Here is a 24,729-nt window from a genome sequence, read left to right as displayed (position 1 = left end):
CTGGAGCACCTCTACTGTGGAGATAGGCTGAGAGAGCTGGGACTGTTCAGCCTGGAGAAGAGAAGGTTCAAAGGAGACCTCAGAGCCCCTTCCAGTGCCTAAAGGGGCTACAGGATTGCTGGAGAGGGACTTTGGACAAGGGGGAATGGCTTTAAACTGAAAGAGGGCAGGTTTAGACATTAGATATTGGGTTCCTAATTACATATTAGGATGAAAATCTTTACTGTGAGGGAGGTGAGGCACTGACATAGGTTGCACAGAGAGGCTGTGGATACCCCATGCCTGGAGATCCTCAGGGCCAGGCTGGATGGGGTTCTGAACAACCTTGTCTACTGGGAGCTGTCCCTGCCCATGGCAGAGGGGTTGGAACTGAATAATCTTGAAGTTCACTTTCAACCCAAACAATTCTATGATTCTACATCCTAACACAGGCATCCCTAGTATGTGCAAAAAGACCCAATGGCTACCACAAGTTCTCCTGACTTTGCCAAACCTATGACTTCACCTCCCCATGTGACTGCACAGCATGTGAAAGGGCATTAAGGGTGAATTTGCTGTCACTGAGAGCTGGCTCCTCTCACCTATGTCACACATCACTCACAAGGGTCCCACAATGCCAGGCCCTGGGAACACTGCTGTAATTCAGGTCTGGACTGAACTTTCAGGTTGCAGCAAACTCAAACCCAGGCCTTACAGACCTCATTAAAAAAAAAAAAAATCAAACAAAAATCCCCACCTTTGCACAGCTCTAATTTTCATTTCAACACCTCCAGGCTTACTAGAAAGATGTGTTTGTACTGGCAGAGACCTTAATTTGTATACAGAAACAAAACAAAATTTTAAAATTAAACATTTGAATTCAATTGCTGAAAAACACCCTTTTACTAAGGGTTCAAATGTAACGACACTATCATTTAGAATAGCCTCATGTGGGTGTGTGCCTCCCGAGAGCCGTGAGAGGAAAATAAACCACATTAAAATACAATTCCTCTAGCAGTTTCTGAGACGCAATCAAACCCTTACAACAGGGATTTTTCAGAAGACAGGATTCTAGCTCAATAAAATCTATAGATTGGGTAGTCCCAAATGGCTCATGTGGAATTTTTATTCCAATCTGAAGGTGGAAATAATCTTTATGTATACCTGTGTGCACTTAGAGTCTTCACCACTGGAATAGCTGAGTGTCTCATGCTTGGATTCTTGACCTTGTAGAGGCCATGTGAAACTGGAAATTTAGGATGTGGGACAGAGATTGAAGCACAGGCATTGATGCCACCTGTTTGTAAATACCCTATCAGCTTGTCTGTCCTGGGAGGTACCTGTGGAGAGCACCAAAATCAGATTATTTCCCCTTGGTGTGGGAATAAGGGGGATCCAGCTGATGTAACCTATGGGAGTCCTCAAAGTGCTGTTGGCACCAAGGGTCTTTAAAGAAAATGAGGTGTTGCAGTGCAAAAATCAAAACTTCTTTTGAAATAACAACTCTTCCAAAGAAACAAAACTGAAAAAGGGAATAAATGGTCAGTGCTTGCAGTGGAGGAAGCTATTTGCACTCAAGTCTGCCCAACATATTTCTATGTGAAATGGGAAATGCTCTGCTTTGGTTTGCAGCTTCCAGATGAGTTCAACTGGAAATGATACATAAAGAGTACAGATGTGAACATAGCTGTGAAAGGGCTCCCATCCAAGAAGCCATCACCTGGGCTGGGATTCCCTACCCCTGGGATAAATATACCTAAGAATGCTATAAAAGCAGGAATATCATGTAGGAAAAATAAAGGGGACAATGATTTACTGTTTCCCACAGCACAAGAAGTAGGAGATATCACTGTCTAGAAATGATTAATAGCAGGTTCAAAAGAAACCGAAGCAATAAGTTTTTCCCATGCTGTATAGTTAAACTAAAGTACAGCAGGCCCCAAAACACCTTCTGCAGGCGCAGAGTGCTGTTGGTCACTGATGTCCAAGGGATAGAAGTTCTTTTTTAAATTAAATTGAAACAAAGAAGACTCCCTAGGCACACGTGGGCATGGGCTTAGTCAAGCCTTCCAAAGATAGGACTTCTATGACAGCTCCTCCTTCAAGTCCAGTACCCTGAGCAAATCCCATACATTTACAGCTTAATTCAGTGCAAGGACCTTGGAGGTACCATAAGAAATCCTGGTCCCTCACTCCTTGTCTCTCCAAGTCCCCTGTGTGTGATCAGAGGCAATGACTTCCACCTAATCATCCTGCAGGCTTTGGCCAGCTTGCTTCAGTGATGTTTGCATCGATCAGACAAATGGAGAGGGAAGTATTAGTAGGATTATGCTCTGAAAACAAATCCTAAATACCCATCACATTCAGTATCTTCCGGCTTATCCAGCTAGAACTGCTACAACGGTCTGCAGCAAAGATCCTGGGAGACCCTGAGCGTATTCTCAGACAATCTCCGTGCATTTTTCAATCAGATTCGCTTCTGGTACTGGGATCACCAGTGCACATGACTCACTGACGGAACATTAGGAAGCATGAAGCAGAAAAACATCCATAAAGCATTAGATCACAATCCCAGTGACAGCATTGACGATTACTAAGGGGGGCTGAGAAAAGGCTCATATTAAAGACTTTTGCTAGGATGAGTATTTTGCAGCATTTAAAAATCTTTGAAGATTAAGTCTGTGTTAGAAGATACCCTTGCTCAGAAAAAGACAACCTTTGGCCGGTATTATATGATACAGCTATGTGGCCATCTGGATTTTTACTTCAATCATTTTCATTGATTCAGAGGCATTTGAAAATGCTTAAGTTACTAGATTGGATTTAAATTTCAGATCGATGTTGTCTTTGCAGAGCTGCTCTGCCTTGGAGCGCGGCTGAGCGAACGTGGAGCGGTGGCTGCGAGGGGCTGTGCCAGGCAGTGCTGGAGCTGGCACCTCTCCCACCCAGGCAGCTATTGACCAGCATCCTCTTGAAGCTTGTTGCGTTCATTCTGCTTGCAGCCTTCAAGGTCTCAAGTGTCTTGGATGGCACGAGGTCTTTGCACATTAAATTCTTTTACTGACAGCAGCAAAGATGGCTCCAATTACCATCTTTCTGGCAACTAATTAACTAGAGCCAAATGGTCTTAGGGCAGTTTGGTTGGGTCTGTGAGTGGCTGGCACCTGCTTCTCTTTATCTCTGTGCAGGGTGGTCAGACAGCCCTTGCCATGCTTGCTGTCCTTGTCACCTAAACCAGTACAGGTGGCAGAAACAGCCTTGTCTTGGCCACTCCACTCCTCCTCCTCATCCCAGGAGCTCTGTGCGCCGAGCTGGCACAGCATGGAGCCAGCCCCTGCTATATAGGGCACAGCAGAAATCTGCCAGGTGTGCAACTGGGAACTATCCTCTTGTGCTCAAACATAATCAGCCACAGGTTCCTGCTAAATTATCTGCTTCATACAGTGAAGGTGAACTTCTCCATCACATCCCTGACATGATTACCCCGCTTGGCCTGGCTTCCCGCCCAGAGTTTTCCTTTCCCCTGCCGTGCCAAACCTTCGGAGCGTGTTCAGCTGCACACTTTGGTTGAGGCTTTCTCCTTCTCCTCTGCTCCTGTCCACTGCTTTGCAAGAAGCCCCTACAGAGGGGATATTAGTTCAATCCCCTGGTGCCTCTTTTCCAGCGCTTGTGCAGGGAATGGTGCTAATTACTGCGTTACATCCTGCAGCTTGAAAGGAATTCGCAATGAAGCTGACAGAATTGGACTGAACACAGTGTAAGAAAGTGAAACTTGAGTGTCAGCAGAGCCGTGACAACACTACAGGAGATAATTCCACTAAATGTATCTGCCACCATGGGTCTTTTGCCCCATAATAAAAAAAATGAAGATTTCCTGATAAGCCACAGCCTTGCATCAGTAACAAGAAATACAGCTCCTCCTGGCTGTGAGGAGCTGCTGAGGCTGAAACATAAAGACTTCTGACAAGTTACATGTGGACGGGTCTCAACCGGGATTATATTTTTCCTTCTGTATTTTGGTACAAAAGAGATAGTCTTTCACAAAGCTGGCATAGGGAAAAAAAAACCCACTTCCTCCTTTCAAGCTGCACAGAGCAACTAAATCTTTGTTGTTCCCTAAATACCTAACATCAAAAATCCTGAAATCAGAGGAATCATCTTTTCCCCAAGCTTTCAGGACTGTTCTATGGGGGTAAATCATTGCCTGATATAAAAAAAGCCAGTAAACCTTGAAAAAATTTTAGGAGATTCTTCTTCTTTTCCTGCAGCCTCCAGTGCAGTTAGGATTAGTATCCAGGGCACCTATCATGAGAGTCTTTAACCAGGATCAATAGAAGGAGAAATGCGTAATCGATGCATTGATGAGTACAGTTTGACCTTTCCACAAGAACTGCAGGGACAAGGAAGCATTTCAAGAAAGTTTGGGTAAGTTTTCATAAAACGAATATCAAATTTGCAGAAAGTTCTTCGCTATAAATAGAACAGGACGGGGAGCAGACATCAAACAACCACATATGCAAAGGGCCTCTGGCCAGCTTCTGGTCCAACTCCGTCACCCAGCCCATCTCCCAGCTTATTTCCACAGCAGCCCAAGGTGAAATTACAAGATCAAGTAGGGAAAAAAATAAAATAATAATCCCCTACTGTGGGTGCAGAGAGCTCTCAAGCAGGTCGAGCCTCCTCACCAGCACAGCAGGGTGAGCAGCACGTTCACCGGAGCGGGAGCTGCTGCTGGCCCAGCAGGGGCCAGAGGGACAGCCCCGGAGGTGCCTTCACCTCCTCAGCAGAGAAAAATGCAGAAACAGAGGCAAAACTCTGCCCTGGCTGCTCTAGAGCTGCTATGGCAGCAGAAAGGCAGGGCTGACCCTGCTGCTTCGAGAAGGCACGTTATCACTGCGGTGCCCAAGGCACCAGCAGAATAACTCCCTTGGAGAAGTACACAGCTAATTAATTCCCCACATACTGTGCTCTGTGTGTGCTGCTGAGCAGCCGTCATTGAAACCAGAAATTAGTCCAAGTGTGAATATGACCGAGTAGTCAGGAGCTGACTTATCCTTTGCCAACCCTCAGCCACCCATCATTGTGGCAACACCAGCCTAATGAGAATTTATGACCAGCCACTAGCCAGGGAAATTCACCTGGGCTAGAGGAAGGGTCATGGACCTTGCTTTCATGGGATTTTCCTTTGCTGAGAGGGCAGGTGTGCCTTGTGCTCCTCCTGAGGAAAAGGACAAGTAGTGCCAGCATAAATCATAGCATGGAAGCGCTCAGTCTGCTTCACGCACCCAAAACACTTTGTGCCCCAACAGCCAGGGACCAACACGACATGGGAGCTGCTCATGGCAGTCCCTCCCCAACAGCTCCTTTTGCCAGCAGTCAGAGACCCCGGGCTCAGCTTTCCTTCATGGCTTGCTGTACATGGGAACCCACACAGGGATGAAACCAGAAATAAGGTGGTCTTCATGATGGTAGAGGAGGACCTGCATGGAGCACCTCACATCCACCTGGATATGGCCCAGGGGAGCGGGCAGCAGTCTGAAAGGCATTCCAAGAGATCCAGCTGTAGTCAGGAGCTGTGTAATCTTTTGCTATAGGTGATTTTGCAAGCAATTATATAATTACTGCTTTCAGGATTGGCATAAAAGCACCATAGAACTGTGCCAAACTGAGCTCAAGACTTCAAAATTCTTGGAAACCTTTGATAGAGACAAGAGGTGGGACAGGCTCATGTCTGCAGTGCTTGTAGGAGACTCAGTGACAGAGGCTCAATTTTCTACTCTGCTGCAGATTTCCTGGATGGGACCAAATATACCATTTATCTCCCTTTCCAAAATGGAAATAACTTATTTCTATTAATTTGCAGCAGCACCATGAGCTGCTGCAGGCAGCTGTGTGTTGCCCAGTACAGCAGGGTGTCTAGCCCCATTAAAATAAAAACCCCAGCATTAGTAAGTGTTGCCAATTCAGGGCTCATATGACATGCTCAGACTCTGAAAATTCCTAAGAAATTCAGCAAAGTACAGGGCTCTGTCTTGCACTGACAGTATATTTTGTTTAAAACCTATTATAGACAGATAAATAGATATTACAAAATATACATTAGATATACATATATACACACACACAGGACTTTAAAGCATTTCTGTTACATTTCTTCTCTAAGTGCTATTGTTTTACCTATGCAACTTCAAACCCTGAACCAGGTATTTTAAAGCAATGAAATTATGACCAAAGGTATAAATACGTCTTAGCCTACCAGTGACTGACAACATGAGCTTCATTTTCATGCTTTATAACACCACCTGAATCACTAAATATATTTCTGTTCTTGTAAGACAGCATTCCACATAACTTTTATTTGTGAATAAAAGCAGAAAGATGCACACACATTGCTGAAATCAGGAATAAATTATTTTGGCAGAGCCCATTACTCTGGGAAGTAGTCTGAATACCAAGCTGGCAACATAAATATAGGCCAAGACTAACGCTAGTCTGTCACCAGCATTTGCAGCACTTGTCCCAGACTCCCACGTTACCTCTGCTGAGCACAAGTCAAAGCACCAACAGTGTGAATCCTCCCATTGCTGCCCACAGGCCCTGGGTCCATCATCAAGGGGCTCACTCTGCTGCCACATGGAAAGCAGCAGCCTCACACCTGGGCTTCTACCCACCCACCCTCATCACAAGTCAGCTGCTGCTGCTGCATGTTGAGTTGTGCCAATACCCAAGAGACACTGTGCCAGCACTCTCATTGCAAGCCTGGGCACACACAGCCCATGGGCACATCAAACAAGAAGCACTGGGGAGGGCTGGGGTCCCTTAGGGCTCCCTACAAGGAATGATTAATAGCAGACACTTCCCTGTGGGAGAGAGAGCACTCTGGTACTTTTTGAGAAAAAATGGGCAGCAGTTGAAGAGGACAGCAGTGGAAAAATAATTTTTTTCCATTTAAATATGCAGCTAGCAGTATTCTTTAAGAAATACTGAATGACAGTGAAGAGAATCATCAAAACATCTTCCAGTCACTTTGCTTTTGCATTAGATCCCCTCTTACTGAGGTCAGGGCTGCCACCAACCTGCCCAAAGCAGAAGTGAGGGGTGACTGTCACGCTGCCCACACCACCCAGCCATGCTCTGCCACCCTCATGTGCCAGCTCCCAGCTGGCCCAAGAGCACTGCACACCCCAACAGCAGCCCTGCTCAGACCCTCAGCTCTGGCCAGGCTGCTCACCCTGCCTCCAGCTCTCTCCCTGAGGTTTGGTTTAACCCCACAGGCTGCAGCTGAGCTGAGGGCTCCTTCCAGCCGCACGTGTGCCAGGGATTCCCCAGCTTTAATCCTGCTGGGAGTGCTTGGTTTGCATGAACTTTGGGCTCAAAATGGATGATGTATTCAAGTGGCACCCAACAACATCAACTAGTGTTGGATGTATGGAGTCGGAGCCTCGTTGCCACACCTGCCCTGTAATCCACGTTCACCTTTCATTGAATATGAGAACAAACCTGTCTGATCTACATCTATCCCACCCAAGAGCAGACATGGAATGATGTCTGTTGGTGTCAGCCCTGTTTCAGCCATGACACTAAAGACCAAAAAAAGCTGTAGGCAATACATGCAAGAGTATTGTCTGAGGTATATTTGACCATTAATTTCAAATGCTGCTCTGCTTCTGAGGATTATATAAATAATCATAGTGACCACATCTTTCCTGTCTATCCACTATTTAAATGCCTTTTTCGCTCCAGTCTTCTCATCAGCAAAGCATACCTTCAGGGTATCCTCGTATTTCTAAATATTCCAGAAACTGCATATGATTTACTCTCACAGTCCTAATGTAGCTCAATCCATTCTCATTTTCTATTTGTGACAGCAGTAGTTTGCTAAAGAACATCGGCTCCTATCAGTTCGTATCGTTCATGACAACTTTACAGTATCTGATATAATTTCTAATTTTTGTGCCTCGAATGGCAATGCTATCCCAGCAGCTGCGTGTTCCAGGGAAGCGCGAAGGCACAGTCTGCATCCTGCCACCAGATGGTACTCCATATGGACACAGCAGAGGAGGACATACTGGTGCTGCATCACCAGTGGCAATCCAGGCCCTTCCCCGTCAACATATTCTCTCTAAAGGCTGTACATGGTGTTGGGGATCGTATATCTCCAGTTCTCTGTTCATTTCTGCATCCTACAGAGACCCAAAATGTGGTGGAGGCCACTTTAGTTTTCTGCTTCAGGGAGCTGCAGGCAAGTGTGGCCACCCTATTTGTGTGCACTCTGTCCCAAGCTGCTGCTCTGAGCTTGCACTGTTTCCGCTCCACCCACAAGTTCCTGAGCACCATCAGGATAGCTGTAAACTCCACGTGGAGATAGATGGCATTTCTCCAGGGTCACATGTGTCCCAGTATGGTTTGGAGGCCACAGACCAGCTGCCATTTGGGTGGAGCAGAAAATCCAAACCCTGCCTGCTGCCAGCCAGAGGAGATCCTGGCCACTGCTCATTCTGCCAGAGGAGAAGAGGGAATCCCAGGATACTAGCCACATCCCAATGTCTGTAATTACTTATTGACCTGAACATCTTCACTTGTACCTTCAGGTAGAAAATCTGTTTGACATTCTGGAGCAGAATCGTCCAGACAGGATGATTGGACTGTCACCAAAGAGATTATTTTTCAGTGAAGTAACATACCCATCCCTGCATGAGCTATGGATCTGAGAAACCTGTTACTGGAAGTTCCTCAGTACACCTCCTCAATGGATATTCACTTCCATGCACAGGCACTGGATGAGTTTTTATTTTCATACACAAACACTTGTACACACAAGTTTCTTTCAAAGCCTGAGCACAAAACACAACCCACATCCCTCTTTCTCCACTTCCCTGTGGCTGATGGCACCAAACACAAAGGAATATCACCCAAGTATGTGCCTGGAGACTGGACTCAGAACAGGAGTATGTCTACTTTTTCACTGCATGAGGAAATGGAACATCTTCTGAATCACCAACCCCAGCAAAGCCTGTTAATATATATGTTAATAATAATATATGTACATAGATGAGCTTTCCTTTAGAGCAAATTCCAACATTCATCTGTGGTATATCCAGCATCAAGTGATCCATAATCCTGACTCAGGGCCCCAAAATGCTTGAGTTCAGCTAAATAATTATAAAGAAAATAAATACTGGGCTCTTATTCCCTTTCCTATTCCTGAACACAGAGGATGCACTATCTTCTCATGTACAAGAGTTCACATGTAAACCCATCTGCATGTGTTTGTTGTGGTCATGCAGGATCTGGGCGTGCAGCAGCACCTCATAGCTGGGGCAGCAGCTCTGACCCCTCTGCAAGTGGCTGCTTCAGTGCCACAAGGAGAACACATCACCTGTTGCAGCAGCCAGGTCTGCTGTTGACCCTGTCCAAGACTGCTCTGCCTCCTGTTTCACTCACTGACACCCGATGAGTTGCCAAGACAACACAAGTCTGGAAGGGATGCCCAGTCCTCTCTGAGGGGCTGAGGAAGGGGAAGAGCCAGGTACATGCCTGAACAAGTGCTCACTCCCTAAACCTCCCCTGCTAGAGAAACTGCTGAGACTCTGCAGTCTGAAATCCCACTGGGCAGCAAAACAGCCTGACGACTCAGCACCGGCTCAGGACAGCTTCCCCAGGAAAAGGAGCTCCCAAACTCAGCACCGTGGTCCTGTGATTCCCACCATCCCCTGAGTGTAGAGGGAGACAACTAGTCATTAGGTCCCCTTTGATCTTTTCCAGAATAAAAGGCTAAAAAAGAACAGATTGTTTTCTTAAAATGGAGGGGGGAGGGGGGAAGGAGAGAGGGCAAGAAGGAGCAAAATTGGCCTGCTAAGTTCATCTCAACCATAAGAAAAAGTCTTTTTAACTTCTCTTAATGAGGACTACTTTTTTCCAGATACTACCTAATTATTGCAAATTGCTTCATCTTTTAATTGTTACTGCGAGGCAACTAAACATTGTTACGTTGATTGCTCAAGAGTGGATTGTTAATGGCTTTAATCATTTGATAATCCAGTAATACAATCAATGTAACTCTGCACCTTGTAGGAATAATTTTTAGATCCACATGCTTGGAAACATATCTTGCTTTACCATATGTCAGCCTCCATGGGCCAGATCCTGCCAGCCTTCCCCAAGTGCAGCTGTACTCTCACACACGACTAGTCCCACATATCTCTGTGGGAACACCCAAATAGCATGGACTCATTTTATCTAGGTTTGGTCAAACTGGGCAGGCAAAGGGGAAGCCTGTAGGTTTGGTTCTGCATCGCAGATGGGTGATCTCTTCTTGTGAGAGAGGGACCATCTTACCTTTCTGCCTCTTGTCTCAATGTTGCTTGGGATTGATCTTGGCAGCTGAGGTCTGATGTATCTGGATCCATGGCATCTCTGCAGCCTCGTTCCAAAGCAGTCAGACCACTGCTGTATTCTGCAAGGAGTCCCAAAGAAGAGAACCAGACTGTCAGGAGACACAGCTCTCACATGATGTAAAAATAACAGTGTTTGTCTCAAGTAGTATTTAGCCTCACTAAATGAATCTCAACTCCCTCAGCTTTAAGGCCCTTTATAATTTTGCTAGCAGAAGCTGTTGGTTTCCTGAGGTCTGATGGTCCCAGAGTTGGGGGAAGAGATGCTTCTGTCCCATAGGCCAGGGACTTTGGATATGTCACTCTCAGTCAGATTTTTCAGCTTCCAACTGAGCGCTTTTAGAAGCTCAGTTGACCACTGGGGGTGCAGCACTGTACAGGTGGGACAGGACAGGCCATGCCATCCCCTCACTTTGGTTCATCCCCCCATGCAACTGGGAGTGGTTCTCACTGGAAATCACAGGGGGAGTCCCCAAAATGCATCTTTGAGGCATAAGAAACAGCACTGGAGGTTGAATTCCTTCAGAGTTGCTGGGAGAGAGGGGAGGAGGAGCATCGCCTGACAGGCTCAGTCAAAAAAGTCAGTTCTGACAGACAGCAAGGAGACTAATGAACTAAAGAGTTGCTTTGATTTAGTCTTCAAGGAAAAGGAGACAATTAAGAGACTGTGTAATTCAATAACAGTTAGCAGGAAAAGGAGCTGTCATAGGCAGAAGAAGGACTGCCAGAGTACAGACACCCTGCAGAGGAACAGAGCAGTGGGACACAGCCACGCACAGCCCTAGGGCTGGAAGGACCTGTGTGAGACCTCTGGACTGTCCCCAGCACCTTGGGGAGGATGAGAGAAGGTGAGGGGGAAAACATCCTGTCTCCCAGGACAGCAAGGGGAAACTGGGAAAACCACAGATCTTTTAACATTAGATAAAATGAAAGGGCATTAAATGAATCATGCAGGGGAGTACCCACTGACCAACTAAAGAGATGAAAGTCAGGCAAGCCCCATCCAGGCAGAGGTGGTCAGAGCAATTTATCCCCAACTTTTCTAAAAAGGCCTTAAGAGCAGTAGGATCCATTTTTATTAGGGCTTCATTTTCTCATGTGCAGGGAACACGTTTGCCATCAGTGGTCAAGGACACGCTGATGTTCACTAGCCAAGGATCCATGGTGTCAGTCAGGACCAAAACTGAGCCTTCTCTGTCAATGTCAAATGGAGCAGTACCAGGTCCTGGCAGCAGCAACCACCTAAAACAGGCGTGTGAAATGCAAGCTGGTTCTGGCAGTCAGAAGCATGTAACTGAATTAGAGAGATTTTTTTTTCTCTGTCACCTCTCCCTTTACTTAAAGGCAACTTCTATCCCCAACAGAGCGAGGAAAACCTGCTAAAGATAAGCTCTTTTGTGGAGCAGAACATCTGGTAGGGAGGCAAGAACACCCAGGGGCTGGAACAGCCAGAGAAGGTGTGAGATGCTGCCACCCACCCTGGCGTAGGGGACTTGACCCGTGGGGTTATCCCCTCAGTCCAGGCAACAGTCTCATTGCCTGACACTAGCTTAGCACAGCCCTTGCCTCTGCAAACTGCCCATCTTTATGCTCACAATTAAACCAAGTCCACAGGACTCTGAGCAAGCTGCTTGCTGATGAGCCTTCCCTGAGCAGGACCAGAGAGATGCTGAGCACAACCATGATTTTACAAATCCAAGCCCCAGTCTGGCCAGGTTGTTGGGCAGGAAAGCTCTGGAGTCTCATTACATGATCAAGGCCTTGAAGAGGTCTTTCTGACAGTGCAAATGTGATATTTTAACTTCAGATTTTACACAAATTCTGCTCATTGTTATTGGCAGCTCATCAACAGAGAAGGGCTCAGAGACCATCGTGTCAGATACTATATCTATCACTAGGAAGATCCTCAGGTGGGTGGTTGGAACTACACAGATCATAATTTTTATTATCAAAACATTATATGGCTACTTACATAGTGTAAATGAGATGAACTACAAGAGCAGAGATGTACTGCTGATTAAAAATACATGTGCAAATACCTCAACAGTTCAGAGTCCAGTGGGCAGAAATGTTAAGTGGGGTCCCACTGAGTGTCCTGCAAGGTCAATATGATTCAATAGTTTTATTAACAACTTGGAAACCAGACGAAGGGTATACTAATGAAATCTAAGCATTTTACCAGGATGGGAGGGTAGCAAATAATTTGCAAGACAGAAATAAAATGCAATACAAGCTTGATGAATTAAAGAAGTGGCCTGCAATCAATACAAAGAGATTCAGCAGGACAAATGCAGAAGATTAACACATAGCAAGGAATAAACAAAAGGACAGAGGCTGTATGGAGATATCTGGCCAAACAGCTATACAACAGAGAGTGGTCTGGGGGGATGATCGATTGAACAGAAGTCAATAACACCAGGCTGCTGCAGCCCAGAAAGGTAATTATTCTGCTCTTCCCCCAGTGCTCGTCAGGCTGCTGTTTGAAGCAGCACACCCATATCTGGGCATCACATTGTAACAAAGACAGACAAGCCAGAAGGAGTTCAAAGGACAGCAAAAAAATACCAAAAGAATTGGAAAACAAAAACCTTGTGTGCATGTGAGAAATGAACTGCAAGTGAGGGGCCTGACTCTGCTTTTCCTGTCCCTGCTGTTCCCAGGACCCTACTGAGGTGCAGCCCCGAGAAACTGAGGCTGGTCTCAGGCACAGCATGGGGAGAGACTTGTTAAACAACAGGATGCTACAGACGGACTAAAGGGATGCAACATAGATGCTGGGGTTAATTAGGGCTCACTTTGCCCTTGGTGAAATTGCAGCATTGGGCCAAAGCTCCCGCAGGGAAAATTTAGGGGATATTTAACTCTGTAGCATTTCTGAAAATTCAGGCAATGAAAAGCAATGAAATACCAGAACCCTCCTCTTGCACGGAGCTGACACCAACCAGACCACCACCAAAACAAAAGAAGAAAAAAAAAAAATAAAGACCCAGGGTCCAGAGAAGTCTCCAGTTGGAAATGTTCCACCTACCTCCATGCCACATCTGAAACAAGCCCCATCACACTCAGCCCCTACAGACCCTCCTGAGAAGGGGAAATTTGGATGCTGCAGAAAGCCTAGGGCACCCAGGAGCTCCACATAAACTCAGGACTGAGGGTCAACTATCCCCCACAGCAGTAATGCACCACACACACAGCACTCCCACTTCTATCAACCTGCTGCAATTAAAGCAGAAACGAGCTCTCCACCCTTTGGTGATGGCTCAGAACTGTCAGAAATCAAACCTACTTAGCTGCAGCTGGAGCAAGGACCCATCGGAGCTCCCTCCGCCCCAGCACTGAGAACTGGAGGAGGGAGCAGGAGCTGGAGGAAGGCAGAGCCTGGAGAGGAGCCAGAGCATCGCTCAGTGCTCCAGCATGGAGACAGAGGTCTGCAACTCCGCAGCACAGTGTGCAGACTCCTGCCAAAAGCCCAATTGCACCATCTGCCAAATTAATATTCCTATTTTTAATATCTCGTTTAAAGGGAAACATTAAGGGGAAAAAGGAGAGAAAAATAGAACACCACCTCACTGATTAGATTTGTAAGCTCTGTAAGGAATCACACCAGACATTGGGTCTGCTTCTCTCCTGTCCTCCTGTGATCAATCCTCTCTCCAGAGGTGCAGGGCTGGCGGGTCGAACACAGGGAAATGCACCACTGAACACCATGCTGCTGCTGCCACTGCCACTTAGTGAGGAAAGCAGAGCAGGGAGACTTGAGGAGATGAATCAACATGGTTCATTTCTCTGTGAGGAGCTCTTGCCCTGTCCTATTTCCATCCTGGAAGCAGCCCCTGCAACCTTGCTTCTCCTGGAAGGCACATAGGAATTGCACTCTGAACATGAAAGAGAAAGGGGTGAAAAGTGGAGGGGAGAGAGAAAGAAGGATGGAAAATCCCTTCGGTGAACAGAAATGGAACACAGAAGCCATGTGTCAGGGAGGAGACAGCCTGTGGAGTGGGCAGCAGTGCCTGATGCTGAATTAGCAGGGGAGCACAAACAAGAGGCAGATGCTGGGAGCCACGGCAGCATTAGCAACTGCTGCCGAGCTGGGGCAGGGGCTGATCCTGGCTCCCAGCCAGCCACAGGGTCCCCCTTCCAAGAGTGGCACCTCCTGAGGCTCGCCCAAACAGCTCCCGGGCTGAACTGCAGCCCCCACTGCTGATGCTAATGGAATTAAACATTAATATGCTAAACTGAATGAAGAGTGAGAGAGGGGCTTGGATTTCTCTAGGTAGCAGACATGTCTGAGGTTAATGCCTGCCAATTCTTATTTGCTCTGCGATGTCAAAATCCATGTCCTTATTAGCCAGCCCATTAGTCCCCCGAGGCCAGTAGCCCATTAGTTCTGTCCTGGTCCTTGCCAGCACTTATTGCTCTCAAAGAGATTCACTCTCCCCGCCAGGCAGAGTGTTTATAGCTGACCTGTTCCCACCTGGCATCCCTGACTGGGAGCCCTTGCAGGGGCCCAGCCTGTGGTGTTACAAAGCCAGCCTCAAAGTGCTCGGGGAGTGCTGGTTTTACCTCTGCTGCCCTGGTTTGGTACTGAGCAGGGTCATCCTGCCATGGTCTTTGGGATCTGAAAGGTGAGATGGGCTTCCTCACCTTCCTCTTCCTCCTCCAAAACATTTTGGGTCTGCTCTGATTCTCTCATCCTTGATTTGACATTATGGATATTATGAGACAGGAAACTTGTCTTCTGTTTGCCTATAAAACACCACTCTGTACATAATTAATACTAATAATTAGCAGGCATAACTATTAGAGACAAAAGATCACAAACCTCATTAGGCTGTCAGTCCCTTAAGCTCAGCAACTGTTGTGTGTATGGACATGGGTGCAGTGAGGGATCTCCAGCCATGGCTCCCACTGACTGGGAGCTGAGAGCACCACAGACTGAGTACTTTGCACCAGCACAAAGTTTGACCTCTTCACTCTCACCACTGTAAATAGAGACTTGCTGTCAATAGGTTGTGAAGCACTTCACTACTGACACCTGGATTATCATCCTTGTCTTGCAGATGGATAAACGAGGCATGCAGGGCACACAGGGAGCTGTGAGATGCGGCTTGACTCAGGTCAGGCAGCATGCTGGGAATCTAACCCAGATTTTCTACAGCACTTCTATATTTCCCAGCTTTAAATTAATCCTAATGCAAGATAATATAAGATAAAAAGGGTGAACAGTGCCTTCTTCACCCCTCAAGAGAAGAGCTACTCACTCTCACAGTTTTCTTACATTTACATACCAGGCCATGGCAGGGAAAAAAATTTTCTCCTCCTGCAACCATGACAGTAAACGGTCCAAGCTCAGTTCAGATCCCTACATTTGGTGTGGATATCTTCCCAAAAGAAGATCACCAAAGACACTGTAGATAGGAAATTTGCCATAGGACTAGTATCTTCTACCTCCAGAGTAAATACTTGCCCAGAAGGTCCTCCCTGTGCAGGCAGGATCCTTCCATTTATTTTTATTCCAAAACCTCAGATTTAGCAAACACTGAAGCAGGTACTTACCTTTAATCAAGCACATTAGTCGCCCCATTGAAGTCAATAGGACTTCTCAGGTGCTTAAAGCAAAGAATGTGCTCTGAGTGTGCTGCTAAGCCAAAGGAAGTGGTGGCTGATGAAAACAGAGAAAAAGCAGCCAACAAATGAACCAGAACTATCTGCAAATGACTCCCAACTGGGCAGGCTCCCTTCTATCTCCTTATACTGCTTTGCTTGCTGAAGAATTTTTCATTATGAATACAGAGCTCCTGCTGCTGCCACTGCTTTTAAATGGTGCTTAGTAATGCCAAACCCTCGGGGTACACCACAGACACAGCCTGAGCCTCCCTGAGCGTGGAGGGCTGGTAATGGGAGGGAGGTCAAAGTATGGCTGTGTTTCTAAGTGGAAAATAATCCAGTAGCCACCATAAGGGGAATGTTGTGCTGGAAACACTCCTACTTGAGTTAGGCTAGCCCAAACTCAAACCGTGGCCCAAACATACTGGTGATGTCTGTAACATAATGATGAGCATCCAAAAATAGCTATGAACGTGGTGAGGGGCCCAGAGGGGAAGCCATACAAGGAGCAGCTGAGGTCACTTGGCTGGGTCATCCTAGAGAAGAGAAGGCTGAGGGGAGATCTCATTGCAGTTACAACTTTCTCACAAGGGGAAGCAGAGAGACAGGCACTAATCTCTTCTCTCTGGTGACCAAAAGGAACGGCATGAAGTTGTGTCAGGGGAGATTTAGGTTGGATATTGGGAAAAGGTTCTTCAACCAGAGGGTGGTTGGGCACTGGAACAGGGTGCCCAGGGAAGTGGTCATGCCACCAAGCCTGCCAGAGTTTGTCTGGACAACGCTCTCAGGCACATGGTGAGATTCGTGGAGCAGTCTGTGCAAGACCAGGTATTGGACTGTGGGTCCCCTCCAACTCAGGATATTCTATGATTCTGTGTCCTCCAGAGACAACTGGCAATCACACTACAGGGACAAACGTCATGCAGCTCTGCATCCCACATTATTCTGTGATTTTTCCTTCCTGGTTGAGCTGCAGCCCCTGAGGGCACCTTGAGAAATGCTTCCCACAGTGTTCTCTGAATGTCCTACCTCATCTACCTTCCTGCTTTCTGGAGTGGATTTCTCCACACTTGGCAAAACCAAATGAGCAGTTCAGAACCAATGTGTGGGTAGGTAGACTTGTGTTATGATATGATTGAGTTATGATATGTCAAAAATCTGAGGTTTGCAGATTGTCATGGGAAGGTGGCTGTGGACACTTGTGAGTGAGGCTCTGCACTGTGTACTGTGCTTTGCTCAGCCACCCGTAAGACTGAGAATAAGCACCTGGTAAAACCAGTTCTTCCTAAAGGCTCAAAATTCATGTTTTACAAATAAGCCCTTAAAAATTCACCATTTTCTGCAAGTAAACTACCATAAAGTATTCACAATGTTCAAAGTGAATCTGAATGCAAAACAATTCTTCCCTTTTTCATGTGAGAAGTTGCAGAAGATATTACCCTCAGCTCCAGTCCTGGGAGGCAGAGCCGTTTTGGAGAAGCTTCTCCATGTTCTCTATTGCTTTTTAAAGACATTATAGGTGGCAGTTTGATTTTTATTAATTATTTCTATTGCTGCAAAACATAAGGCTGATCTGATGATGCTCTTATTTTGTGTAGGAGTAGGAAATAATGAGATTATCAGGTTGTGTACTGCCTATGAAATGCTCTATTTGGGACTTGTAATATTTGTTGCAACATACCCTGTAGACAGTATTTATCAAAGCAATGCAAAAAGAATCCATAATATTCAGCTATCTGTTGCTACCTCCATGATAGGATTATGATGGCAATTCGAGGAAACACTTGGACAAGTTTCAGTGTCCTCCCCAACATGGACCACACATGACGACCACCACGGACAATAAAAATTAACTATCAGCCTGCTTCAACATGTGTCCTTGAATGGAGATGTAATTTACAGACATGCAAATGGTGAGCACCATGCTTGTCCTGTGGCCAGCTGGAGGTGACCTCCCACAGGCTGGTGGACCTGTTCTGTGAGTGAGTGCTCCTCTGTGCAAAGTCACCTCTCCCAGCATCCAGGATCTGTGGAGATGGTGTGAGTAGTGGTGGCAGCTGACTGCACCAGCTGACAGCTCCAAATATTCACAAACCAGCTGGGGAGCAGCAGGTCCACCATTCTCTTCAATCTTTTCATCCAGTACCTGCCCTTTTTATCAGGGATACCAATGTGCCAGACAGGAGATGGATATCTATTCAAGAACAGGATCCACTATAAATGAAGGGAGAGAACTGCTGACAGAGAGAATGTAGCTTACTATTTAAATCCCACTTTAAAAAAATGTCTTTTTTAATAACATTTCCTTAGAAGAGTCTCTCTTGTGTAAACAAAGCCATGGGGAGATTTCCCAAAGGGTACAACGGAGATTACAAGATACAGCTTAGGCTGGAGCGTCAGGGGGTGGATGCTTTGAACTCAGGGGGTTTCTAAAAGCACAAGGGAAATCCTTCCAGAGTTGAAGTATTTCATAATGTTTTAATAGGGGACAAATTACTCATTTTTTTCCACCCTCTGCAGATCCGTCCAAAGAACCACAAACATTTTTCCTTCCTCAAATCATTCTCTAGTGAGAGTGATAACAATGCATCCCCAATAGCCTCCTCCACCTATAGATCTCAAAGCGCTCGATAAAGTTTCACAGGTTTCATGAGAGCTGCTTTTCTGGGGCAGGGAGAGGTGAAGTGACTTCACTAAAGACCTAACCTAAGTAGTTGAATCAAAAAAACCCTTATTATAGCAACACAAAAGCTTCGTTTGGGATGCTACAATTTGACATCATCCCAAAAAATATAATGCTTTAGGGCATGACTCCACAGCCATTAACGTTTGTGTAAGGCTTTCCATTGACATCAGTGGAAGCTGGGTCTGCCTTTTAAAAGCTATCCCTTCATCCACTCAGACAAGCTTTTTTTTTTTTTTTTTTTTTTCCCCATTTGCAGCTGATGTTCTCCAGCCTGTTTTCTGGAAAGCGACGACTTTTCCATTTTCACATAGAGCAACTTTATTTCCATGGTACGCCAGTCTGCTTGGGATGTCATGGAGTGGCTCACAGTGAACACTAACGTGACATGACAGGCAGATGCAACTCGCTGAGCTCTGCCTCAGCAGGACAAGCCAGGGAAGAAGTTTAAAGCAGCTTTTTTCCAAGGAAACGTGATGGAAAGGGAGGGGAGAAGGGGAAGACTGAATCCCCCATTTCTGCTTCCAAACAGAGAGACCTATAATTTTACAGCCAGGTTTTAGTACCAGCATGGCACTGCGTCCCCAGAGCCATTGGGAACAGTGAGGCACTGTCAGCCAAGCCAGGGACAACCACAGCATCTCAAGCCAGGGTGACATGTCTCTCTGCATGATTTACCAGCTCACAGTCACACAGCCAAGTTGTGCACAAGCTCAGATTTGCCTCTCCAAACACCCAGGAGACATCCTATAACAGAGGGACAAAACCAATAAATGCTGTCGCCTACCCAGGCTGTAATGCCTCGGATTGGCAGCAAGACACTGAAGCACATGGGTGAGTGACAGAAAGAAGGGAGCGTCCCATGTCTGCAGTGGCAGGGAGGGGCTCCATGAGCCCCTTCCTCCGGAGGAGAATGGGTAGAGGCTGGGTGCCCCCTCACCTCCCTTCACTACCAGCTGAGGAGCAGGACCTGGCCAGCCCTGCTGTCAGGTGTGAGCAGCCCCCACAGGCACTCACTGCTGTGCTCCCACTGCTCTCTGCAGAGGAGCTGGCTCAGCAAAACACCCTTCCCAAACCCTGGCTTTGGTCTCACAGCAGCCATGCAGACTTCTCTGGGAATATTTGCTGTTATCACTTCATTATCTCCCTGTGTGTGCTTCCCTGCTTTCCCAAGCCAGCCTGAAAAAACTCCCAGCAAGAACAAGTGTTGCATCAGGGGTGAAACAGCTCAGCACAGCTTTGGACTAGAGCCTGCCTTTGCAAGGTGTAATATTCCAGCCACACACCAGACACCATCACTCCTTGGACAGGGGGAGTATTTATGATGACCCCAGAGCCTGCATTAATTCATTTCCCGTGATCCAGAGGCTGGAAGACAACCCTCAGCTTCAATAGGACATTGGCTCAAGTCCATATACATCAAACTGTATCTGCAACATCCAAGCTGTCCCCATCTGTTACCCTGACTGTGAAGTTTACAGATGAGAAGCCGGGAAAGTTATAAAGTACAGTGTGTAATCCCTGCTGTCCTGCAGATATACGGGGCACATTTCACTTCTCACACTGTGCATAATCCCACCTGTCCCCATGGACAACCAATACTGCAGAGACATCGGCACCTGTGCAAGGCTGTCAGCACACCCAGCTCAGTGCCAGCAGAATTAAGGTCAGCTCACGTCTTGCAGAGCCCCAAACATGTACTTTTCAGAAGCTTCAAGCAGGTTGAGATAATTAATATCAATATTTATCCATATTCATTAATATCCATTCTATATGGCATAGAACACAGTCTCGGGATCCTGTGAAGCGCTCTGGGCTCTCTTTCAGAAGGCAGGATTGCTTCTTCCAGCACATTTTGCAGGACTGTATCTCTCCAGCCCTGGGGCCATGAGAGCCATGGACTGGGCTGGGCAATGCCCGTCTCACCCTCTCCCCTCCACCTGAAGTACAACACTCTCCAAACCTCACTGGGCAGGGACATTTCTGTGAGGTTCGTGGCTCCCTTTGGCTGCACAAAGCCTCAGGGGAGCCCAAGGGTTTGTGGGTGCTTTCTCCAGGGGCACTGGGGAGCCTTTCTGATGTCCCCCTGCCCTGTCCGCCTCCCCGGTGCAGCCGCCCGGCAGCCAGCGCTGCAGCCGCGGAGCGGGCGCTTCCCGGGAAGGGTCGGTGTCAGGATGAACAATGACTGCGTGGCAGCGCTGGGAAGCGGCACAACAGACTCTCAACACAGAAATTACTCCAGGCACAAAGAAAACACCAACAAAGATCATACTCAACAAAGAGAGGCAGAGATTTCACAGCCGACGAGAAGAATAGAGACTTTAAAAGCTGCTTTCATTTCACTTTGCAGCTCTGTCCATCGACAGTAAAACTCCAGAAACGTTAGGGCTTGGGGCACACTGCAGGTCACCAGGATTTCCTCGTTTATTGCTTGTTTCTTATATGAGCTCACTACAAACACAGGAGTCCTCGTCCTCTTTGCATTGTTTGGAAACAGCGGGAATGAATGGGATCTTTTTTTTTTCCTCTCTTCTTCCTCTGAAGGGCTGCAGTAATGAGCAGAGGATGTAGTTCACTTCTCTGAGAGGGGAGGCTATTAGAGCTGGTGCTAAACACCCACATCAGAGCGGCTGCAAAGCAACGGCTCCCTCCTCTCCTCAGGGAAGTCACAATCCAACAGCTCCACTCAGAAAGACAAAGAGGAAGGCACTACTAAAGGACACCGCCGAAAGGACTGACTCCTCCCGCTCCCACGCATGAGCAGTTCCCCTACATGCAGAGGTTTTGCTATGGGACTGGGGCTGTGGGTCAGCCCCGAGATTTGGAATGGAGTGGCTGCAGAGAGTGGATCCAACAGGAAGACAATGACACAGTCAGCATCCAGAGGGATGCCTCCTGACGCCGAGGAATTTAGCTTCTCTGAAAACCCCTGCCACGAGGCCAGGCTGAGATCTGCTGTGACCCTAAAAGAGATTATCACCTTAAAGTAGGTTAGTGTGTTAATAAATTAATTATGCACTGAGGTAGCCAGTTATCTGAGGAGGGAAGGATTAAAATTACCTCCTAGATAAATCAGGAGCAAGATATCCTGTGGGAAAGGTAAAGGAAGGAATAAACCCAAAGGGTTCCTGCAAGAATCCTAGAGAAAAACCTGGAGGTGAGACTTGCCCTGCATGCCTATTACTGCAGTGTGTGCCTTGGTGGTGGGGCCCCTGCCTGGAGTCAGCATCCCCCGTGTTCAGTGACTGCCAGCACCACCATCACCCGGCACACAAACCACACGGGAGAACATGGGTACTGGAGGTGATGCCAACCTGTAGCTAAAGCTGCCAAAAATTCAAGGGCTGTCGCTGAACTCTCAGCAGGATGAGATAAACACTCCAGGAGTGCCTCATCCCTCCTCCCCTGAGCAGGCAGTGATTACTAAGGACATTTCCATGAGCGGTGTATGATCTTTATTTTTTCATGCACAATGACCTTTAAAAGTACTGGCTAAGCTATTTGCATTGCCTGGCCCAGAGTTCCAACAGACAGCAGGGAGACAAGCATTAACCTTAATGGCTAAATCACTTCATGCCACTGCAAAGATGGAACACTCCCATGAGTCAGCAAAAGACCATTTTCATTTGATTATTATATATTTAAGCAGCAACAGGCGTCTCTTAAAGATCAAAGTTACAAGCCTGCCAATGCTCCCCTGGTTTTCTGGAGGGGCAGCCCAGGAAACACTTTGGGATTCTTTGGGAAGGAGGCAGGACACCTTTGAAGGCACCTTGCTGGGATGAGGTGAGGTGGGGTGGGAGAGGCCATGCCCCAGCATGGTCATGCTGCCCTCAATGGCTCCTCTGCTTCTACTACACAGGAGCAGGTGTTGGAGAGCTGCAAATCCAGGTTTGACCCCTGAACCACCCTGCAGCACTGACTGAAAGTTTGTGACTCCTTGAAACTGGGATCTCACACTTTTTTTCAGAGACAGAGTAATGTGTAAGTTGTATTTATATCCATGGTAAAGAAGCAGCATAAAGAGCATGTAAACAATATCACAGTCCCCTCAGCACCTGACTTAGGTGAAAATACCTGCTTTGGAGTGGGTTTATTTGTGTGTTCATACACACAGAGCCCAGAAGGTGTAAGCAATGCTAAATATAATTCCTAGAATTGCTCGTGGCAAAATGTTGTGTCTTACTCAGACAGCTCTGATAATTAAAACCTCTCTTCTACTCCAGGTCAAAATACAGCCCTCATCCAAGGCATACGTACTTCCATGGAAAGGTTTGAACTGATCTTAAGAGATTCCCATAAAGGATCCATGTGCTATACCTCTGACAGGCACACAGACACTTCCAATAATACAGCTGTTTCCTAGCAGCTCCCAGAATTGCTCTGCAATGATTGTGGAAGGAAGATGACAGCGAATGCTACAGGAACCACATGGCAAGGTGTGCACTTGTGCTCCGACCCAGCCAGGGCACTCGCTTGAGCTTCTCCCCTTTCATCACATCAGCTTTAATGACTGCTTAGAATCAGACCTTGTAGAGATTGCAGCACCCTCTAAGGCACAGCTAGCGCTTTAATTCCAACCTGGAGTGCTGTCTTTAAGCCACTGATGTCACCTCTCCCAGTGGGTGGCTTGCAGCCCACCCAGGCACTGAGAGTGTTCTGCTCCAGAGGCTGAGCAGCACCTCTATCTCCATGTATCCCTGTGCGCAAGGAGAGCCATGCTGCTGAAACCATGTGCAGAACAGCATTCCTCACCTGCCTCTGCCTGCTGCTTGCTTGCTTCTCCACTCACCCTCCCAAACCTGGGCTGTCCCTGACAAAGACATCCCAAAGAGGGCTCCAGGCTGCAGAAACCTCCAGGCTCACAATCCATTCCTCACACAGATAACAGGGATGACACCATGGTGGGGGAGTTGGAACTAGATGATCTTTAAGGTCCCTTCCAACACAAATCATTCTATGATTCTGTGATATGGCATTCTACCTGGCCCAGTCAAAATGCAAGCACAAAGTGAATCCTGGTGATGAGTCCAGACCTGCAGCATGGACACAGAGAGGTGAACGTGCCCAGGGAATGTGCAGGCACCTGGAAAAGCCAGCTCCCTGCTTGAGAGGTCAAGGGCTGCTGGCAGAGGGCACAGGAGACACAGGTAACATCTCCAGCAACCAGAGGAAGATTTGACACAGGGCATCTGTCAAAGCCCTCGTACTACAAACAACTCGAGAGGAAGCATGTGATGGTATTATTGGAGCTTGTATTGTGCCATTCTTCATGTCCTTTTGTCATTTAAGAGAGACTTTTGTGACAGCATTTGCCTATCACTTGTAATTCCGTGCAGGTTTGTGAAGTGCCCTATTTAAAAGAAAAAAACCACCATACATTAGATTTCCCTATTCTCATTTTTCATGATGTACAATACTGTCTAAATCAGTTTAAGATCAGGCTTGTACATCATCTCTGGAAATGAATACAAATACCTCTTATTCCAGTCAAATTAAATAATCAGGAGATACAGTGGCCATTCGCATATTGAATATGAAGAAACACAAACCCTGGAGTTTTCTGCTGCTGTGAAAGCACCCACACTGCAGCCTTTCCATGCCGGAGTCACTACCCCAGGGAGAGCCGACGCCAGCACCGTTCCAGCCAGGAGCAGCGCTGTGAGGATGACCCCAACCCTGTGCCAATGGCTGCATCCAGCAAACTCCACAGAGCCACAGCCAGGGCAGGAGCAGTGGTGCTGCGGGAGCCAAGGAGCATCACCAGTCCCTGCAGCAGCTTTGGGCCACGGGTGGTCTGTGATGGGGTCCTCAGGAAGTCCCCACTGCACCTCTTCTCCTCCCCAAAGCCAGAGGGATGCAGACACCAAGCATTGCATCAGCAGGTTACCAACGGCCTGGGGGCTGCCCCTGGTCACATTTTTATGCACATTTTATCCAAAGTATACCTTGGACCTTAGTGTTCCCTGTCAGTCATGCCTACCTGGTCCAGTACAGGCTGTGGGGGCTCCCCAGTCCCTTGGCCCTGCACAGGGCACTGTTACCCCTCCCAGGGCCAGGGTACAG

General features: G+C 47.2%; 1 long non-coding RNA gene across 10 annotated transcripts in view; it reads right to left on the bottom strand.

Moving 5' to 3' along the window:
* The window catches only part of LOC135421525 (uncharacterized), a 122,112-nt gene that overhangs the window by 69,853 nt on the left and 27,530 nt on the right, over window positions 1-24,729 (bottom strand). For all 10 annotated transcript variants that reach the window (XR_010434044.1, XR_010434041.1, XR_010434047.1 and 7 more), the window contains exon 2: window positions 10,318-10,435. This is a non-coding gene — a long non-coding RNA (uncharacterized LOC135421525). The remainder of the gene's footprint in view (window positions 1-10,317; window positions 10,436-24,729) is intronic.

This window comes from Pseudopipra pipra, chromosome 13 (assembly GCF_036250125.1).
Source record: "Pseudopipra pipra isolate bDixPip1 chromosome 13, bDixPip1.hap1, whole genome shotgun sequence".
NCBI lineage: Eukaryota > Metazoa > Chordata > Aves > Passeriformes > Pipridae > Pseudopipra > Pseudopipra pipra.
Note: the sequence above shows the minus strand (reverse complement) of the source record. Positions and strands in the feature narration are given on the sequence as shown.